The following is a 22791-nucleotide window of genomic DNA, read 5'->3' as shown; positions in this document are numbered from 1 at the left end:
CGAGAGGGGGGGGAGGGAGGAAGGATGGAAGAAAGAAAGAAACAAAGAAAGAAAAAAGAAAGCAAGCAAGCAGAAACTTTACTGGCAATAGGATAAAAAGACTGTGACATCCATGCATGGTTTGAGGAAAATGTTGGCATATGTTACAACCAGTGGTTTGGCCATAACTGGAGGCTGTCTCTGCTTTGTCCACTCCTTAGGTGATGGGTAGCTTGTGTTTAGACTTTCATATAGAACACATGATTTGTCTAACTCATGACTGATTACTGAGCCAACTGATGACAGTATGGGCCACGTACTAATTAACAATTTGGCAGAAGCCTTTAAAATCTGGTCTTGCCACTGATGTCATAAATTTGGTAAAGCTTTTCTAGGCTTGTTTAGCATTGCTTCTTATTTTTCTAGATGAAACAGCTGCAAATCTAACCATTGCATCATATCCAAACTTGTAAATTGTTACAACTTCAGCTGCATTTGGTTCTGGGTCTACCCTGTGCTGCAGTTTCTTTTCTTCCTCCTCCTCCACCTCCTCCTCCTCCTCCTTCCTTTTTTAATTGTTTTATAGAGACAGGGTCTTGCTATGTACTTCAGACTGGCCTTGAACTCTCAGCAATCCTCCTGCCTCAGCCTCCTGAGAGCTAGGATAACAGGTGTGTGCTTCCACACCTGCAACTCTGCAGTTTCTCGAGGAAGGTGGAAACTGGGATGGTGCTAGTGTCAGACACTTTTTAAGGCAGATCACTTTTTTTCTCCTGTAGCTGTCCAGGTATCATGTCATCCATTTATTAGAAAATACCACTCGGGTTCACAGCTGCCTATTTTTCTTACATTTTGAAATATTCTTTGATGTACTTTGAACCTAGAATGCTTCACAGTGTTTCAAGGTGATTTCTGTAATCTTAAACTTGCTCAACTATATTTTGATGGACCTCTGGCTGCTGGAGTGATCACTAGGTTCAAATACTCTTGCTGGATACCCTAAGCGGTGGCATGATGTTTGCGGAAGCCAATGGAAGTTCTATTTCGGATCCTACCTCCTACACCAATCAGACAATCCAGTGGCTCAAGGTCCAAGGTCAGCCATCTGCCCCCAGGTTTTGAGTTTTGGTCTTCCTTTATGTTTTTTTTGTTTGTTGTTGTTGTTGTTGTTTTTGGTACTGGGGATTGAACTCGGGTCTCTGTGCTTGTGTTGCAGGCAGCAGAACCACTGAGCTAATCCCCAGCCGAGCTTTGGTCTTCTTGCACATCACCCTGCTTGTGCTGGGGTGCAAGAGGAAACAAAGCAAAAGAGAAGCTTGTGCTCTGCAAGTTGCCTTGGGAACAGTCTTTGGGCTCTGACCCAAGAGTCGCACATCTTCTGTAGCAGTCCTGGGGTAGCAGACCAAGCTCACTCCCTAAGCTGCCAGTGGGCTAGAACCTCAGCCTCTTTGTCCTCCCTGACATTAACACACCCCTTTTACTCGCGGTCCTTATTAAACTGAGCACTGTGCCTTCATCACTTGGCATCATCAGTTGGCTTCATGCTTCAAAAAATTTGAAACGTGAACCACCCATTTTGTTATGTTTCCTTTATTTCACTATATTATACTTTCTTTTTTCTTTCCGGTTCTTGTTTCTCTGTTTCCTTTTACTTCTTGCATTTTGGGGGTAGAAATTATATCTGTTGTTCATATTTTAAGAAATAAATGTATTGTCTCTCTTAGAGCTATTTGCAATTTCAGTTTTAATTTTATATAAAGGAAGAAGACTTTTCTCTGGGAATAGCAATTTAAGAATTTTAAATAAGAGTGTGGGGGGGATTAGTTTGTATCAAGTAAGTAAGGAGGGGAGATTGTTTTTCTTCACTTATGAAATTGAAATGCAATGATTTTCAACTCCTTCTATATGTCAGGAAAATTCTGAATCTATTCTAGGATTCAGTCTATGCACTTAGCCTTCTATCTCCATGGGTTCCATATCTATGGATTTAATTAATATTGTATCAAAAATATTTGAGAGCAGTTGCATGTGTAGGGAACATGTGTAGCCTTTTCTCTTTGTCATTATTCCCTACACATCACAACATAAGAAATATTTACATAGCATTTACATTATATTAAATATGATATACAAGAAGATTTCAACTATATGAGATGATTTAAAGCACACAAGAAGTAATGTATCGGTTGTGTGAAATACTACACCATTTTATTTAAGGAACCTGAGCATCTGGGGCTTTTTGGTATCTATGGGTAGAAATAATCTCCCGCAGACACTGAAGAATGACTATGCTTGTTAAATGGAAATAGGTTTATACGTGTCAGTAGTTAGGCTAAGTAAAGCTACTTGTTGTACATAATCTTCTGAGATTTAGCAGCCTAGTAATAGAGGCATATTTCTCATGCCCATCAAGACTAACATGCTCTGCAGCAGGTCTTCCTCATGGTCCTTGCTGGACTTGGGTTCATGGCCGCCTTCCCCTGGGGTGGCAGAGGGAATAACACAGTGTAGCTTCTGAATAACCAACCACCTGCTCTGAAACTGGGCCGTATCGCTTCCAGTCCTGTTCTCTCGGCCACTTCTCAGGCACATGACCACATCAAAATGCAAGGGGCTCTAGCATATATAGCTTGGCCATGTGCCTGAGAGGGAAAGAAAACAGGTTTTATTGAACGTGTAGCAATCTCTGCTCAGAGTTTGTACCCTCTGTTCCAGAATAACTCAGTAACCTTGGATATTTCTGACAAATGCTTATGAATAATTCACTTTGACACAGTAGAGAAATGCCGTATGCTGCCTAAATTTGTGCTATCTTCAGTTTGCATCTAGGTTGCTTTCTTTTTCATAGTAAAATATAAGAGCTTACTCTTTTCATATTACATCAAGTAAAAACTGCATTCTACAAACAATTTGTATAGTACGATGCCATTTTGTAACTGGAGAGAGCATTACACAAAAAATGTCTGGAAGGAAAACATCAAACTGTTAGCAGCAGCTATTCCTCTGAAAATAGAAATAGCTTCCACCGTTTTATGTTTTCCTGTACTTTCTGAAAAGTTTTAGAATAAGCAAGCATAATTGTATAATCCCCAAATTAAAGCATTTTATTTAAAGTAAAAGGGACCAACTTATGTTTGGAGTGACCAAAAATGAGGGGCTTATTAACACGCTGTGCTATTGATCTTGTGGACCAGGTAAGACAAACATTGCAGGAGGGCACCCATTTCGCAGGTGAGGGAACTGAAGCTCAGTCGGGGCGAGGACTTTCTTAAGGGCACACAGCCAAAAGCAGGCAATCAGTCCTTGGACCTAGATCGTATCCTTTCAAGTCTGCTTCCCCCTCAGCACCAAGTTACTTACAGGGGTAGAACAAGGAGGAAACACTGGCATGGACACATTTCTGGGGGACCCTTCTGGTGCTCTAAGGAGAAGACACATGAGAAATGTCCCTGTGACTTGTCCTACTACATGTACGGAGCCAGGACGAGGGACGAGCTGCGTGCCTTTTGGTGTTCATAGATGAGGGATGTCTGGCAGAGCACTTGCAGTGTAATCGCCTTTTCCACCTCTATCCTCTGACACAGTGTTGCTCTCTGAGCCCCTGGCATCTCTCTGCATGGCAAGGAATGGAAGAGCTGCCAGGCTGCCTCATCTGTGCCACATCTGATCCAGATGGCTCTGCATGCTCTGGTTTTAGTTCCTGTCTTGTTTCCACTTCTCAGAGTGAAAAAGAACAGCCTGTAACGCTGCTGTGGGGAAATTACTGGAGCAAACTCTCTGTACCCAGACTGCCCAGGGATGGCAAGGCTGTCACTGTTCTGCCTGCTAATTAGCTACCCTCACAGCCATCGGCACCCAGTCTGCGGGGCTGTGGTCTGTTTCAGGGGCATCGGATAGGGCCCGGAGGGGACGATGATGAGCCACAGGCTAGAAGTCTCATTAAGAAAGCTTACACACACACACACACAGAGGCAGAGAGAAAGAAGGAAAAGTACACCCTGCCAAGCTCCAGTGCTGGGAGTAGGACAGCAGCGATTCGTTATGTCACCCAAATGGCATGTCCGGTGTGATGCTAGAAACAGCCAAGGTCAGTGCCAAACAAGCAAACTCAAGGGCGTCACACACAGCTCTGATCTCGGCTGCCCTAAGTGCCTGGCTGCTCCACTCCTTCCCTTTAACCCTCCCCAACACTGCCACACGATGGCAGGGGGTGGCAGAGAGGGGGTTATTTGAGCCGGCAGAATAATTTTGGTCTGCAGAGAGCTCCCAGAGAACTCAAACCTAATGCACAAAAAACAAGGAAATCGGAACTTTCATCTACTCTGATGCCATTATCTGAGCACACAGTTAAAGGGTGAGTTCTCTCGATCAAAGGCTGAACATTTAAGTGTCACCAAGAGCAAGCCGGGCCTAGGCTGTCTCCTTCCTCCGCATAAGTCACAGGATGTCTGACCTTATTCCTGAAACTTAGCTCTGCAGTTGCTGAAGGTGCTCCAAGAAATTCAGGTCCATGATAATTAATTGTCAAAAATTTAGAGGTGCTACAATAGATAGGATTGTCCAAGGAGGAAAGGAAGTAAAATACATCCAAGCCAAGAATGTTTCAGACCCTGTCACCCGGCTGCTTGAAGAGTTATATAACGTATTTCTTGAATAACATGCAGGTCTGCCATTAAGGCAGAGTGTAAGGGAGAGAGAAACCGTGATGGAGAGAAATTCCAGGCAGATGTGTACACAGCTGTTGTGGAGGGGTGGCGGCCCACATGCATATGGATGTGAGATTGGTAAGTTTTCTCATTACAGAGCCTCTCTTTACAGAGTGGAAATGATGTGCCCTGCTTGGAAAAGAGCACAAGTTGCAAAGAGTTAGACCTGTACTCAGGCAGGGCAGAGCTCAGAGGGAAGGAAATAGTTGTGAAACGTTGTCCTTGATCCTTCGAGGAGGCATGAAGAACTTCGAGTTCTCAGTCCTGGGCCTCTGCCTGGCAGTTAGGCAGCATTTGTGGTGAGAGGGCAAAGAGATGAACTAAAAATGGCAACAGTGCAGGGCAGAGGGAGAGGGTCAGGTGGTCACGGGAAGTCCCAGCTGGCTGGGTCACGTCAGCCAAACCCACTGAAGCCCCAGTCGTTCAAGGTTTGCTTTTTCCGGCTTTCTTCTCTCAAAATACCCTCAAAACGTCTCTGTGCCTGTCTCTGAGGGCTGTGGAAAGTGCTGTGGACAGGAACCCAAAGACCCCCAAAGTCTTGTTCCATGACTTGAGTTTTGTGAAGCCAGGGTCACCTCTCTGAGCCACAGGTCGCTACACGATGGGTTCGGTGTAGTGTCAGGCCTCAGAAAGATGGCGCCTGGGCATAAGAAGAGACACCACCCTCAGATCTTCTCCTGTCTTTTCCCCTGGAGGGTGATGAACAGTCTGAAGGCCTTCATGGGATCGGTGTCCCACTGTACCTGGAGGAAAGGCACGACGACACAGCACGCGGAAGTGTGGACCGACAGCCCTTGCTATGTACCCACAGATTGTCCCCACTACATCTCACCCACGTGTGTGCAGTCACACCTCTATGTGACTTCTAATCCCACCTTAGCTGAGAAATATGCAGTTCTCTGTGGACCTCCGGGTTTTCATTTTTGAAGGCTCCATGTCATTCAAAACTAGTTAAATAAATCTGTTATGCTTTTCTCTCACTAATTTGTCTTGGTTATAGGGGTGTCAGCCTTGACTCTTGCAATAGGCAATGGAGATAAGTTACTTTTTTCCCCTACCTGTAGTAATACTTCATTAAGCTTGAATTTCATTATATACATTAAATGAAACTTTCTACCATGCGATATATTCAATGTCATAGAAATGGAAAGTCATTCCAGGCTCTTGGATTTTTTCCTAGGCAGAGTACAGTGAATTCAACTGCCATGGGGATGCTAATGAAGTGAGGAAAACTGAATTAGAAACTTTAAGAAAATGAATTTTTAACACACACTCCCTACATAAGCGTATTTAGATGCCCACATGCTCAGGATTGCCACGCTGTTTGGCTGGGTTTTTTCTCACAAAGTGGTCTTACATTAGAGCCTGGGGATCTTACTAGTTTTTTTTCATTCTGGGAATTCTTATCTTGTGTAAGTCACCAACCGCCTTTAGAGGGCATTTCTAAGTACCAACACATACAGGGGGTGTGTTACTACACTTTGCATCGCTGTAACAAAACTCCGGAAGCCCTGTAACTTATAAAGAGCTTTATTTAGTTCACAGTCTACGAGTGTGGGCTGGTATCTGCCTGGCCTTGGTGAGGGCCTCTTGTTCATCGCAGCATGGCGGATGGCGTCATGATGTAAACCACACGACGAGGGGAGGAAGAGAGAGAGAGAGCGAGGGGCCGGGCTCACTCGATGCAGCAATAGTTGTCTCAGGACCTCCTGCACCCCTGGAAGGGCCAACCTGAGGGAGGGTGGACGTCTGTGACCCACACAACTCCCACTGGGGTCCCCTGTATGAAGTTCTACCACACTGCCTCATCACCTGGGGGTGCCAAATTCTCAGCACAAGAACTTCTAGCGGGACACACAGTGGTCAGCGCACAGTAGACAGTTTAGCTGAGAGGGCGTTCATTCCTCGGCCACCATCTCCTGCTGTCCAGAGGGATAGAGGCCCGGAGTCAGGCGGGATGCGGAGGGAAAATGAAGTCTATGGTTTTCAGTCATCAACAAGGTGATCAACAAGGTGACTCGGAGAGCAGCACAGTGGAGGAAGGAAGATGGGAGACTTGGGAGAAATGTGGGACGGAATTAATTTGTGGATTGAGATTTACAAATCAGATGTACCTCATTTTCGAGGAGCCTTGAACAGCACTAGTCCATAAAATGAAGCCCCCGTTTCTGCTCTGTTTCTTATATAATTAGTGCTTCTTATCATGCCTTGAGCTTTCCAGGATGTCTTTATTTCTCTTACCTCTGGTTTACTGCCCTGACTTCTCAGAGTGATCTTTCTGCCCCCCTTCGCAGGCAGGCAGGTACTTCATTAACAACAATTTTCCTTCACAGTCTCTCTCTGCACCTTCACCTTGCTGGTGACTTTCTTTTCCAGTTCTCACTTTTTTGTTTGTTTCCTCAGAGTTTGCTGTTTGGCTGTCACTCTGGATGTGGCTACAGGAACATCTAGCACTTTCAGGTGTGTTGAGTCTGGCAGACGTGAACATAGACCTCTTTGCCAATACCAACCTGCCTCCTTATGATTTCTGCTTGACTTTTCCCTTCAGTTTAGGAGAAGTTAGAAGAAGTTTTGTAGCTACCCCTAAAACACTTTGCCACCTGCTACTGTCCCCCTCATTTTAAAAGCTTTATTTGCTTTCCTCTATTTCAGTCCAACTCTCTGAAAGTGCTCACCCTGAAAACCATACCCTGACTGTCCCACAGCATCCCAAAGAGGTGGTGTTGGTGGCCAGAGAATCAGACCATGGCCTGGTCTCAACTATGAAGCACGCGACTCCGGACTATTTAACGATAGCCAGCATGGAAACACTGCACATAGAGCTTGCCACAGTTAATCTCCATTGTCCTTTGGATTTGGATCGCCTAGATTAGTAAAACACACTTGTGAGTGTGTCTGGGTGTTTCTGTGGGGCTGACGCCAGAGAAAAATGGCAATGGGCCAGGAACCAAGGGCGTGGGGAGACCGCTCTGAATGGGGCACTGCCCGGTAGGCATGTAACTCACGTGGAACGAAAATGGGAGAAGGAGGAGGCCAGCGGAAGCTTGCAGGCTCACTTCAGTAGGAGTGGGTGCATCTTTGGCTGCCACCGACTGTGGACATCAGGCTCCAGCTCTTCCACTTTCTGACACAGGCTCCAGGGACCTTCCAGGACTGTAGCCTCACACTAGGCCAGCATCCTTCGTCCCTTTGTTAGGTGTCTTCCGGTTTCCAGCTTCTTGGACAGAGTGGCTACCAGACCCTTGGGGTCTCCAGCATGAAGATGGCACTGTGTACTCTCCCACCTGGGATTCTGCTAATTAATCTAATAAATCCCTCTTTCTAGTTTTATAATTTATAATATATATGGTATTGACTCTGTCCCCCTAGAGAACCTTACCCAGTATAGCAATCAAGCAGAAAACCTCAATTCTATCACCCCGAGGATTGGAGGATGGAGTTTGAGACTGACGGCATGGCTGGCCATGGATAGGGGAGATCCTAGGAAGGAAAGAACCACACTGGGAAGGCTTCTGTAGCTGTCGCTGAGCTTTCTTTCAATTTTTGCTTCCCACTCACCTGAACAGGATGAGATTTCCCAGATCCAACAGAGAAAAATAGTTGGAGAATTAGAAGAACTATGCCAAGTTCCAGACCTTTTGGAGTTGGAGTTCCAGGAAAGTTAGAGACTTGAAAAAGAGTTGGGCTTTTCCATTGAAACTGGAAAAAAAATCACACCCTGGAAATAAAGATTATAACTTGGAGCTAAAAATATTAACCGAGACCAAAACTGAAATGTCCCTAAAAATGGCAAAGCTGAGCTTCCATAAGTTTAAGATTCAGTAACAAAGCCACATCCATGGCAGAGGCTTCGAAAAGTGCAGTGTAAAGAAATTGCTGGAAAGGTGAACATGCTCATTGGATGCTTCTGCAGCTGCCTGAGGCAGGAGCAATTGACTTGAAGTTCAAGCTCTGAGGAGAAAGAGAGGCTTGACCAATGTCCCAGGCTTTCCACAGTCCTTTCCAACAAGTCATTAATCTAAGGCTCCACGCATTCAGTGTAGTGCGCCGGAAATGCACTTGCCTTCTAGAACCCAAATTCTTCAATAATATTTAGAATGCATTAAAAATTTACTGGGTATGCAAAGATAAAGGAATATAGTCGAGAGAAGTTACCAAGGAAGTGATTATAAATGGCCACAGTTGGGACTAGCAAGGACTTCGAGGCAGTTATTTCAAATACGATCAAAGACATAAAGGAAAAGGCATTTGAACAAATAAACAGCACGAAATTTAGAAGAGAAACGGGACCATTTAAAAAGAACCAAGTGCCAAATAATGAAGCACTGCATCTGAACTGCAATTAAAGATGGACTCCCGGCTAAACACTTTTATTTGTGCTTCTCAAAATCTTTTGGTTCCTTCTTTTCTGGCTTATTTTGGATAAATCATTTAAAAATAATAATCCAATTTTCTTTCAGTTTCTGCTTCTTTCCCTTTTATAACTTTAGTGGTGATGGTACGGGTAACGTACGTTTCATTAACTTATTTTACTCTGAGCATTTTAATTGCAGCCAATAGTTCATCACTACAAAAAAATAGAAGAATGTCAAGGAAAAAATATATAGGCTACTTCTTTTGCCTCCTATCCTTGTTTTACACTTTACATTTGTAGAGATAATAAACCCTAAAATCCAGTGTAGCTATCTTTACATTGATTATTCTCTTAAATTTGTCCCATATTTAATATTTTCTGTGACTATTATTTCTCCCTGAGGATCTCAGTTCTATTCGATATCATTTTCCCTCAGTCTCAAAGATATTCAGACTTTCTTACAAGGTAAGTGTGCTGACACTGAACTTTTTCAGCTTTTTTGCCTATAACGATACAGTTTCATAGTTTCATCTCTAGCCTTGAAGCGTGTGTTTTTTGGCTAAGTTAGAGTTGATGGTTCAATTTTTAGCACATCAAATATGTCATTCAGTTTTATTCTGGTCTCTATTATTACTGATGAGATATTAGTCATTCTCTGGTTTTGGTTCATTTCAAGGTTTCCTTTTGGAATGCGGTATCAGAATTCTGGCTGTCATCGCTTCTTGGCCTTTTGGCTAAGATCAAGTGCAGAAGTCTGGCTCTCTTGTATGAGGTATTGTTGTTTCTATATTTATCATGCTTTGGTTCACCTAAGTTTTGGATGCATTAGTTAATTTTTTCACCACAGTTGGGAAGTTTTTAAACTTCTCTCCTTGAAATATTTTTCGACTCATTTCCCTTGATCTTCTGTTTCTTGGCATCCAGTTATATATCTGCTAGACCATCTGGTTAAAATTTTTCACACAATCTTCTTTCTAGTCCTCAGATCAGATGACTTCTCATCATCTGCCTTTAAGTTGTACTGATGCTCTTACCTGTGATGGAATTGGAACAGGACTGTGGTGTTGGGAAGGGGCCACCACGTCTTCCCTTCAAGGGTCTTTGGAGGAAGGCTCTGAACTGGTAAAGGAAGTTGCTTCACTAGCTTTTTATACCTTTTCTTTTTTTTTTTCTTTCTGATTTCCATCATCTAAACTTCTCTAGGGCTTGCTACCTCTACTATATAAAAGAACAATCTAATAAGACTGAGGCAAAATTCTTTCATGAGCTGCTGTTTTCAATTTATTCAGTATTTTTGAAAATATACGCTCTGTCCTGGGGTAATTTTTATTTCCTCCCAAATCCCCCCCTTTTGATTCCATAAATACAGCTGCTTTCTAAGGTTTAGCTGAGAAAGCAATGACTAAAAGTATGTTAAATATGCTACCTATTGTATTGAATGGTAGAGAAAGGAAATAAACTGATACACATTTTGGTTCTCATGTACACTTTGGACCAAAATGTATAAAGATAATGTGAAGTAGGAAGCAAAGGTTCAAAGGGGAAGGGGAAGTAGAAGGGCTGGGGGAAAGGAAAGAAGGGAAAGAAAAAAATATGAGAAAAGAAGGAAAAAACAGAAACAAAGCTTTTGTAAATAGAGAGGGGTGGAGGGGTAGAAAGGAGAGAAAGGGAACGGGAAAAAATAAGAACTAAGGTATAACGTGTACAGGTACACATTCTCTAAGGTGAATGTGATCATAATGTATACCTAAAATGTGCCAATAAACTTAATTAAAATAAGCTGATATAGAATTAAATAAGTGAAGGCAGTGATATGGAATTAATAAGTGACATAGAATTAGTAAGTGAATTAAGTAAGTGTGGCCTCAGCAAGAGAGCTCTGTCTATTAAACAGCAGACAGCCACCAGCCAGCACTTGTGGGAGCAGACAGACCCAACGTGCTGAGTCTGAACCAGGAAATAGCAGCTTTATGCTGGGAAAACAAAATTCTTCTTAATGGATCCAATCAAAGTGAGATTATCAAAAAGAACCAATGTGACTTGACACGGTTTAACTGAGTATGGAACTCCAACCTTGTAACTGACCCATAAGGAAATACCACGAGAGTCCCTAACATTTGTGTGGAAGCAGGATCCACCAGGTCCTTGCAGCGGGTTGCTGTGGCAGTGAGAACTTGAAGACAGGCAGATGGGAGCCTGTCAAAGGCCGGTACAGAGTGTCTCAGTCAGGAAGCACGGGAGGAGGAGACAAAGAAGCCAGTTAGCTGTGTCTGCTGGAAGGTCACATTCCTGTCTTCCCGGGCTTCACCCCCATGGCTATCTATCTGTGTTCCCTTCCTCGCAAGGGCCTCTTCTTGTCTCCTGCACAGATGAGATGGCCTAGAAGGCTGGAAAATGTGTGATGTAGTCTCTCCAGCAGAGAAAAGTTCCATTCAAAATGTACCCTGTTGCACTGTTAGCCCCTTTCCTCCCAGAATAATCGACCCAGCTTGACCAGCACTTTAGCTCTGATTTTATCAGAGACTTGCTAGAGAGGAGTAAGCATAAGCTATTTTGGAGTTTTCCAAGGTAACCTGTGTAGAGTGACTGTGGATTTGTCAATGGCGGGATTTGGGGGGTAATTTGCACAGAAAGCTTGTGTACATTGGATTCCTTTTCCACAAAAACAAAATCTTTTGATGGAGTAAGGTTTGAGTTTCTTTCTTCCCCGGCCTGTAACATCTCTCCCATGGTCTTACAAAGAAATTGCACATAATAATCGATACTTTATGAATTTAAAGTAATATTTGCTGTATGTTATTTATCTCGGTTTAGCTTGTTTTGATCCATACTCATCATTTTGACCCCTAAGCAGGTCACACTCCAGGTAGGTGCACCTTGCATGTTTGATTGTGCACTTCTGTGTTTTGCGAGGCCCTCCCCCAATTCTTCCCCTCCTTCTTCCCCAGCTCCTTTAACACCAGTCTGGGCTGGCCAGTGTTTGTGTAGCTCCTGGTCTCTTTCCCTGGGAAACACTATGTCCCCTGCCAAGACCACTTCCTCCAATCTTGTCTCTCCACAGCATTTGAATGCCCTGAGCTTTGGAAATACAGTGTACATTTCTGACATTAACAAGTCACTTGTCATTTCTATTTCTCTGGAATAAAATGTTATTCCCACAAAGATAACACCAAAATGAGAAAAAGAACAAAAGCCTGGGATACTGAATAGTGCGTCCCAGCCCAGTGCACCTCAACAAGACAAAGGCTTCCTTTATGACTTCTTCCCAAGTGAGTTGACCATCCTGGGGTGACCTTCCCTGACCACCATGGTAAACTTACCCTGTCTATGCAATGCAGCCTACCAGCCTCAAGTGTGCCCACCACGAAAGCCTGACCTGGTCCCAGAGTGAAGCTGGGTCACCCTGGCCCCAGTGATCAAGACACCCTTCCAGGTCAAGAGTTTTACCCTCCCTGCCATGGGACTTTTCCCAGCGGAAAGCCAGGACCATCATGAGCAATATGAAAACAAGTCCATCAAGAACATTTTAGTGCTCCTGTTTTGATATGCTTGTCTTGGCTTCACTGTAGACATCACAGAATTTAAGAGGAAATCAGAGCATAATAGAAGAAAGGAGGCGACTCTGCAAAAAGGAATACAGAGTGGGTTAAAGATGACAATAAAATTTAGTAGATTCTCCTCTTATTTCTCTGTCATTTGAAAATACAAATGTCACACTGGGGCTAAAAGTAATTCTGGGATAATATACATCTTTGTGAGGTTTATTTTTTCATTTATATATTTAACATATGTAATTTATTGCAGGTAGTTCTTTGGAAAATATTTAAGCTCTATAACTGTAAGCTTATGATTCTATCTCTGTGATCCCTAAGTATCCTCTCTATGTTGAAGAGGGAGAAGTATATAAATAAGAATATGATGACATAAATATAAGGCAATACAAGGCCAAAGAAGGTATTTTCAACTAATGGTGCTGGGACAACCATAGTTCCACATGCAAAAAAAAAAAAAAAAGAATATAACACAAACTTTACAAACATTTGACAAAATGGATCAAAGAATTAAATGTAAAATTAAAAATCATAAAATTCCTAGAAGATAATATGAGAAAAATTCTAGATGATCTTAAATATGAGAATGACTTTTTGATACAATACCAAAGACACGATCTGTGGAAAAATAGTTGACAAACTAAACTTGTGTGGTCAGATGTGTCCCACAAAGCCTTGAGTATTAAATGTTTAATCCCCAGTCCCTGGTGCTGTTGGGAGGAAAGTGTGGAGCATTTGAGAGGTGCGAACTAGTGGCAGGAAGTGAGGTCACTGTGGGTGTGGCTTTGGAAAGGATTGTGGGCCTCCAATCTCTTTTTCCTCCTCTCTCTTTTACTTCCTAGCCTTTAGGTAAATAACTTTTTACTCAATCATGCTTTCCCTGATATGATGGGGCTGCATGACCACACCTCTGAATCTGTAAGCCAAAATAAACCTTTTTTCATTATGTTGTTTATCTCATGCATTTGTGACAGCAACAGAAAACTGACTATATGGGCTTAATTGCAGTTAAAGACTTAAGTGGAAACTCGAACTTTTCCACTTCTACTTCAACATGGTTCTCTTAGAGGGAAAGCAGAAGCAAGAGAGAAGAAGGGAGTGACGGAAGAAACGACAGGAGGCCGGGTGATGGAAACGGAAGGTGGTGTGGAGCGGGAGTAGAATTTCCTTGTGCAAGCAGACTATGCCTCATATCACACCTCCGAGCTGGCTGGCTAATGTCTAAAGACTGCTGAAAAGATATTTACAGGCTAACGTCGTAAGTTTGTATGTCTAGGAATCCTCTGTCTCCAATAAACACTGCAAATCTCTCAGTGAACTGTACGGTGTTATCCAGACAGTGAGGAGTGGCAGGAAACTCAGCAGGCAAGTCTCCTGTGGTGTTCTGATTCCATATGCTTCAAACAGTAATGTACTGAAAAGAGTAGGCTGCAAAATTTCCGTTTAGAAGATAGTGGCTTTGCAATTTTTAAAAATTCCATTTTGGTCATTCTGTTTTTAAAGTTTTTATTATTATTGTACTCAGTTTGTTTTCTGGAAATTTTACAACCTTCTAGAATTCAGATAATTGATATTTTCTGACACAGAGTTCTCTGAGGGAGGTTGTTTAAAAGGCACTTGGGCTGTATCTAAGCTGAGTAAGTTATTTCAACATGAGTTAGTTTTTTACAGTTTTGTTACTGTAATCTATGAAACTATCAGTTATAATAAAAGATAGGAGATTTCCTTGCTTCTCTTAGTAATGCAAATTTTACATTTACCAGGAAATCTGTCTCCTAAATTATTCCCTGGATGTGACTTCAAAAATTACAGAAGATCCATTGGTTTAATTAGCTTTCTGGAAGCCTTTTAGTGCACTGATGGAAAAAGGAAACTTAACACTGCAATGCAGCATCCCAGGACTGGTATTTAGCAGCAGTGTAGGCAGTGACCGGCGTGTGAAAGAGACGCAACTGAATTCCTGGAGAAATGGCGCTTTCAGTAGGCCAGGGTTCAATCCTTGTCAAGGAACCAGTAGTCCAGTGGGAAAAGCTGGAAAATAAATGAATGTGAGAAGGAGATCAAGGTAGGCCTGAGAAAGAAAATGAGTAGGAAAGAAATCAGGAAATAAAAGAAAGTGCATTTGTATTCTGACACATAAAGTCCTAATGAACCTTCAGCAGAGAGGAAGAGTACTTCACTGCTTCTTGTTAACTCTGAGACCTTCCAAGCCATCGAATCCAGCTGACAAATCCCCATGCTTAGATGTCCTCTAGCAGTGGCTTCAGTGGAATGCAAACAATTTCTGTCTACATGAAACTGCCTCAGTTTTTTCTGTTAAATCACCAAATAGGGAACCATCACACGAGTATCTTAATACTAATGGGTCTGATACCAAATTCCCCACTGGTGGAACCAGTTTCTGGCCAGGCAGCACATCCCCCCACCCCCGGACAACTCTGCCGTATGGAAAGCTTGTTACAGTTCTGAATGACTGTTTTCCTGTGAAATTTCAATTCATTCATCCTTGTTCTAGGCACAAAATCACACAATGCAGGTTCGATCATTACTAGACAACTTCTCAGCCATCACGACTGGGCCCACAGCAGTATTACACCTGTTTGAAGTGTTCAAAAGCTCTAACACAGACAAATAACTCATGTCTGGGACAGGAGGTGTCAGGTGTCAGCTCAAATTGTGAGATCACTCAGGTAATTGTTCTGATGTCAAGTTTCAGAATGAAGAGGGGCGCAGTACTATCATACTACCACTACCGGTCAAAAAAAAGAAGCAGTAGGTACCAGTTATTGAGCTAGGTGCTCGTCACCATGCTATATAATTTACTGATTTGCTCAGGGAGAAACAGAGCCATGATTGACGCCTAGCTCTTTCACATAGCAGCCATCACCAAAACCCATGCGCTCCATTTCTAGACATGTCATGTAGAGGTACAAGATCCCAACAATGAATGTAACTGTACTGTATTCCTACTGTACCAATAAACTCAATTAAAGCTAAAAACAAAACAAAACAAAACCTCCCCTACTTTGTCCACATCTTTACTCCTCTTCTTTCACTTTCTGACCTCAGTCAACCTGGGCAACTGCACTGGTCTTCCATCAAGTCCTCCTGCATTTATTCTTGCCCCCTTTCAATTAATTTTTCACACTACATAGAGCCACACCTGGTTTCTCTTAGATGAGAAACCTAAAGTATAAATAAAGAGCAAAATAAAAGATGGACAAGAAAGGGGAAAAGGGATCAAGAGATGGAAAAGGAGGGAAAGGGGAGGAAAACTGGCCCTGTGTTAGAGAAGTTTTGATACTGGGAAAATTAACAGGAAGATTTCCCATGCACCTCCTGTTTGCACACACCTGTAGCCTCTCCCATGAGTAACACCCTGCACTAGCTTGGCCTATGTGTTCCAACGGAACATCATTTTTCACCCAAAGTCCATAGTCTACACTAAGATTTATCCTAGATGCTTGTTATCCTGTGGGTTGGGGAAAATTCATAAAGGCCTGTGTCCACCTCTCTCAAACACAACAACTTCAGTTTCCTAAAAATCTCCCCTACTCTGCCTATTCATTCTCTCTCCCCATCAAATCCTGGAAACCACTGATCTTTTTACTATCGCCATGGTTTTCTCTTTTCTAGAAAGTCATGTATTTGGAAGCAAATAGTATGTTACCTTTTACATTGGCTTCTTTTGCATATAACATGAATTTCGGTTTCCTCCATGCCTTTTCAAAATTTGAGAGCTAATTTCTTTTTAGCACTCAATAATATCCCATTCTCTGGATGGACTGCTCATGTATCCATTCACAGAAGCCAGAGAAACATGAAAGCTACCTCTGATTTCTCCTCTCAAATGAATGAGTGAATCTGTTAGCAGTTATATTGGATCAAAAACCATTAGGGCTCATTAGCATACCCTCAAAAGCAAGTGCATATATTGACAGTGTTGTGTTCTTTTCTTGAGGATGGAAATATAAATCTTAGGTACAAAATGACTACTGTATAATGTGAGTGTAGTGATTTACTTAGCTCAGGCGGGCCCTTCCTGTTAGAAGAATGCTCCATTAAAGCAAAGCCATACTGAGACCTGCTGTATTCACTGCTACACTGTGTGGCCTCTTTTAAAGTTCTGCAAACTTGGCCCATTAATTTGACATTGTACACAGAGATGTGTATTCTATCTCTTTGTATTTATACATAACACATCTGAAAGCTTTGGAAGTCAGAGTTCAAAATGGGATGACGTCTGTATCTCCTTACTCCTTTCGCGGGTGTTGCTACACAGTGCATAAGTAACTGCTGGTGTGCAAGTATGCGAAGCTGCCCCCGGTACACTCTTACACTCTCACGTGATGGTGCACCTTCCACGTGACCAACCAGCAGCATTGCAATGGGTACAACGTGACTTCTGGTAACACTGTATTTCCTCAAGACTAGTGTGGAACTCCATTCTTATCCCTTCAGGAGACTTTGTCTCTACTGCAGTACATGTTCAGTAAAGAGAATTTACCATGCAGATTACATAGATGTAGGAACCAGTCTATGAGCTCGAACCTGATCAAGGGTGATGAGGATGAAAATTGGAGACACAGAATCAGTTAAAATGTAAAGGGCAGGGGGTTCTTGTTTCCCTTTGACAGATTGTCTGGCAATCTAGGCTTTATTCACTCAGGCACAGGTATAAGCACTTAGACTTACAAGGGGTTTATCCGTCTCCCACTCTCCATGGTACTTGTCTGGGTGATCAACATGATCTTTGCTGTTTTTACGTTTCCCTGCAGCGTGTCAACATGCTTGCATGCTGCCTTTCATATTAGTTCTTGTCTCTATCTTCCTGTCTGTTCTCCCACGCATGTAGCAACACGTTTGTGTTTTCTAGGGGTTGGATTCTTCAACTCAGCGTTTCCTCCTGGTGTGAATTATTTTCTATAGAGACATCAATCAAAGTTTACAACTGAAAATATTTAATGAATAAAGTATTCCATTGGTCAGTTTTCCCACTGTTGGACAAAATACTTGACACAACTCAGAGGAGAAGCGGCTTATGGGTTCATGGCTTCAGAGGCACCAGTCCATGGTCACCTGGCTCCGAGACAGAGGCAACGTGATGGGAGGGCCCAGCACAGATGAGCTGCTCTCTTCTGGGAATGGAAAGCAGAACAAGAGGGGAGAACCCGAGAGAGGGAAGGACAGGACAGGGACCAGAAACAGATGCTTAGGTCCTACCTCTGTGAGCCCCCCAGGCACACCGAGAGAGGTGCTTCACGGATCCCGTAGGTGGCTCCTGAGCTGATCAAGCTGACATTTAAGCTTAACTGTCACCAGAGGAGAATACTGTCAGAAAGGCAGCAATTTGAGGTTTCAGTGGCTTCACAAATCCTAACGCTTCAGAAATTAACTAAAGGAATCTGATTTTGGGTGGAAAATGCCAGTATGGGAAAGCCACAAAATGCTGTACAGAGGCAAGAATCAAACAGAGCAAACACCTGAAAATAGTGAAATATCTGTCCACGTGCACGGCTAGTGAAACAAGCATCTTCCCCAAAAGGATTCTTGCTATAACGCTACAAATAAAATAGATGTGAAATATTTATTATGTAAATACTTTATCAAAAGCAACAAAAGGATTTGGAAGAAAAGTCAGGTAACTCTACAACTTATAATTAATCAGAAAAAGAACACCATAAATGCCTCATTTTTAGTATTTTTCCTGGAAGCGTAGTAATCACTGGCCCTCTGAAGTGGGTTGTTAACTATTGGATAAATGTCCTTGTTAGGCTTTCTTCTAACACAAGACTGTGGAAAGCATATTTTGTGAAATACAAGAAAATGAGACCCGGTCCAGGACTCTGTGCCCGTAGTTGACTCAAAGCACAGCAGCAGCGTACTTTAAACATCACCAAGTTATGCAAAGTGTATATTTGAGTATAAGTTGGTTTGGAATCCTTTACCCATGCCACTAACACTTTTTCCTTTATTTTCTGGAAAAACGCTACAGAAAAATCCACGTGAACAACTGAGATCGACAGTTAATTGATAATATGAATATGTGGTCAGTGCAACTTTGCTGAAACGTGTTTTGAAAACTGAGTTGTATTTCACTGACTGAGGAACAATTCTCTAAGACATTTCACATAAGTTATAATACATTAGAGGCATTCACCAGATTGCAATGTTTTCTCTTCTAATGCAAATTGTAAGGTTGATTTTGTTTCATGTTCAGCAAAGCATAATAATATAGCCTCCAGAGATACAGAAAAGGAGAAGCCACTTTATTAATTTGTTAATATAGATATCTCAGTGTGTAGGCTTTGTAATTTCATGTTGTATCTCTGCTTAAGTTTATTTTGCCAGCATCTTTCCACGTGTGTCTCTTGGTATAAATGGCACCGGTGGAAGGGGGGCTCGGGGTGGGTGGGTGGAGCTACTGTATTCTGTCTCGTTGACGTTGGATAGCCTGGGCTGCTGTCACAGTTTGCAGATCTTTTCTTGCTGTGTTGGCTTTGCGACCAGCTCAAACATCGCTGTATTTGAAGACCTTGAGGGTCATTATAATTCTGCTTTCATTACTATGGTTATCCTCAGAATTTTAAATTGAACATTCTTGGATATGTTTACAAATTTGCAAGGTTTGCAAGAAATGACACAAGGACCTGGGTGTAGCTAAGCGATGGAATGCTTACCTCCAACACGTGAGACCATAGCCAGCACCTCAAAACCAAATGGAAATCCATTTACCCTTTAAACGGAATTGTTTACTCCCTTGTTGGTTTTATCAGTTGTCACTTGCTCTTCTCTCTCTTTCTCTGTATTATTTTATCTATCAACAATTTATCACACACACAGTGATATTCACTTGTATAACCCCAGTACCGTTATCAACTTCATAAACTTACATTGATGTAGTATTTCAGTCTAATCTTCTCTCCAGATTCCAGTTTTGGCAGTTCACCTAATAATGTCTGTTACAGCTCAACTGTTTCCTCTAACACTGGCTCCAATCTATAGAGTCAGGTTTTTTTTTTTTTTTTTTTTTTTTTTTTTTTTTTTTTTTTTTAGATTGTGATTAATCATAAACTTTCCCACAGCTTCTCTTTTCTTCCATAACATTGACATTTTTGATGAAAGCATTTTCAACGCTCCCTTTCCTTAGCAGAATATTCATCAGTTGGTCCTTATGCTACTTCCTCAGAATGAGGCTGAGATTGCCCATTCACGGCCAGATGTCACCGCGTTCTCAGGATGACACATCTGGAAGCTCGTGTTCATCTGGACCAACATGGCGCATTGGTGCCGTGAGCCTGTCAAGGTGTGACCTGGTTTCTGTAATCACAGTGTGCTTTTCTTCCTTAGGCCTCATAAGTAGTCCACAGAAAGACCATACATCCATCTGGATCCTCCTCACACCTTCACCGTGCCCTGAGTGTCCCTTGGTTGCTCTGATGGGATCCAGTACTGAACGTGAAAGGATGACTTTCCAACTCCAGCTCTCCCTCCATAATTTCACAACTGTTGGAACCCTTCCTTATCTACTTAGTATGATATTGACTCATAAAATGTATAACTCAGTAAGTATGATAAAATCTCTAACAATTTCATCAGATGCCAAAAGAATTTGAAGCCTGAAAAAAATATATATGTAACTATTTTGGCTTTCACATTTTCACCATTAACTGTTACTAACACCACTCCGTTCACTCCTGAGAGATGAACTAGCTCCCCAGTGAATCAGAAAACTTGGTAATATCTGCTGTGAATGACAACATACTTTCTCACCATCCACATACCCAGAAGTGCATTTACATCTACACCTGTTCAGACCTCTTCTTCTCCACTTTGGCCAAGTCACAGACAACAAAGCAGCTGTATCCATGACAAATGCTGTATCTGCATTATTTTACCTCTCCTCTCCTCTTTTATCTTATTGGACCTCTGATGTGTAGAATTTGGTTAATTATATTTGTCTCCTCAAATGCTCTCTGCTCTGGTCTGTGCATGGCTTCCATTGTCTTCTATTTCTACTTATTTTGAGGTTGTAAGTTCCTTGAGCAGCTACTGCAGGGCTCTGCCAGTTTCCCCCGTCCTAGTGTTTTCTTCTCTCACATCCTTGGCATCAATGTGGGATGGAGCGGGCAGCAGGAGTTTGTTCTACGCCCCAGCAGGGACCACAGGCTCAGCCTCACCTCTGCATGCCTGACCACCACTCCTCTGCAGCTCTAACACAGTGCCCTCTTTCTGCCTTCCTGCCACCAACTTGTCTCTTTCAAGAAGTCTCTCCCTTTCGTCTGCAAGTATAGTCAAGTTTCTTCTATGTGGAATAAGTACTCTGCTCCTGTTTCTTCTTAAAGCAGCTGTCTGGCTTTTGTTTGCAGCCACCGCCCCTGAAATGTAACCACAGATCCTCAACAGAGTGAAACCTGAGTTTTCCCAAGAGAACTTTATGAACTCTGGCAACTCCCCTACAGCATTCATTTCTGCATCCCACCAACACATGCGGCCATTTCCCTGGTATTTGCTACTGTCTCAAACATCACAGAACAGCTCCTTTTCTGCAAGCCGTCGCCACGGGCTCTGTGACACTTCTCCCTGAGTTCCGCTGGCCACTCTTTCATTATGCGCCATTTCCTCTGTTTGCTGCTGAAGAATTCTAAGGATTTATCCCAGATGACTCTTCTCCCTCATTACCTGATTTTTCTTGCACTAAAAGATAAGTACTTCTTTCTATGTCTTTGGATTTAATAAGCACATATGTAACAGTAACAGCCTGGTAAAATAACCTCCAAGGCTCCAAACATGACCTCTCACTTGAGGGAAAAAAAAAACCTACTGTAAGGAGGTGTCACAAATTTAGCATGTTCTAAACTGCAATACTCATCTTCCTTCTACCTTTATCAACACACAGGAATCCCTTGAGAGCACAAAGAAATGTACATTCTATATTCCGTATCCTGTAAGTCTTGATTCAGCCCTCAACCTGGCTGAACAGTCCAAGAGCTATTTCAGCCAATTGTTGTCCAATAGAAATTTCTGTGAACATTAACCATATCTATATGTGTGTTTGCTGAAATAGCCACCAGATACATGTGGCTTTGGAATACCTGAAGCATGGATTGTGTAGCTGAGATACCTCATTTTATTTTAGTCCATTGAGATCAGTTTAAATTTAAGTTAGCCCATGTGGCTGCTGAGGACATTGGACAAATTCTATACCATCGTGACCCAGAATATGTGCTTTTCATTTAAGGTCGCTATTGATAAGTACTCTCATATACAGAATCAATCTTTATGAAATATAAAGAGGGAAAGGAAGAAGGGAGGGAGGCAGAGAAGGAAAGATGGAGGGAGGGAAGGAAGGCAGGAAGGGAGAGAGAGAGGGACATAGAAAGTGAAGCAGGTGTCTTGGTTAATTAGTTAAACAGTGAAAGACGTTTTTATCTCTGTGCTTTCATAATGCGTAAAATGCAGGAGGAAGAGGAGACAGGAAGAGCAGTGTTTATCACATTTGACAATGGGAGTGTGATCCTCAAAATATCTGTCAGTGTAAAACTCACTGCTGCAGAGCTGGAGAATAATACTAAATCCTTCCTTTGCTTCCCCACCTACGTGCTTGCTCGTGAAGTCTCCACCTTCGGGATGATCTCCCCACATACTTTCTCACCCTATTCCTTACTCTTTCCATTAATTCTCAGGGTTACCATAACAATGCAACAGACCGGCGGCTTAAACAACGGTGACTTACGTTGTCACCTCTTCTCTCTTCAAAACTGCATTTATTTAGAACTTCTCCCTATGTTACTAACTTACTTAGTCTCCCAGAAACCATTGGAAAAAAGCACCAAAAGATTATGCATTTTCCTTCACATTTCCTGTATAAAATTCAACCATGGACCCTCAGGTCTAGAAACAACCAAACTGCTCAAATTTCAATATCAATCCTTTCTGCTAGGTTATATGTCTTCTTGGCTTTTAGTTTGGTATTTCACCTTTGGCTTATTCTGTCTTTATTTTTTTTCCCCTCTGACATAGGTGCATGAACGCTTTTTATTCAATGTACATTCTGTTTGGCATCATCATCCTTCTAAAATTTCTTAGACTCCCTACTCTCCAACCATCCTTCTTTCTTCTGTCTTTTCTTTCATCATGACTTTTTCCATGCAAAATAAAATCCCCCTGCTTATTGACTTTTGTTATTGATTCTCCAACT

General features: G+C 42.3%; 1 pseudogene; it reads left to right on the top strand.

Moving 5' to 3' along the window:
* The first annotated feature begins 9753 nt into the window (after positions 1 to 9753).
* Positions 9754 to 9911, top strand: LOC117283815 (annotated as a pseudogene).
* Positions 9912 to 22791: the final 12880 nt, after the last annotated feature.

This window comes from Fukomys damarensis, unplaced genomic scaffold (assembly GCF_012274545.1).
Source record: "Fukomys damarensis isolate Sample0158 unplaced genomic scaffold, DMR_v1.0_HiC HiC_scaffold_30, whole genome shotgun sequence".
In the NCBI taxonomy this organism is placed as follows: domain Eukaryota; kingdom Metazoa; phylum Chordata; class Mammalia; order Rodentia; family Bathyergidae; genus Fukomys; species Fukomys damarensis.
Note: the sequence above shows the minus strand (reverse complement) of the source record. Positions and strands in the feature narration are given on the sequence as shown.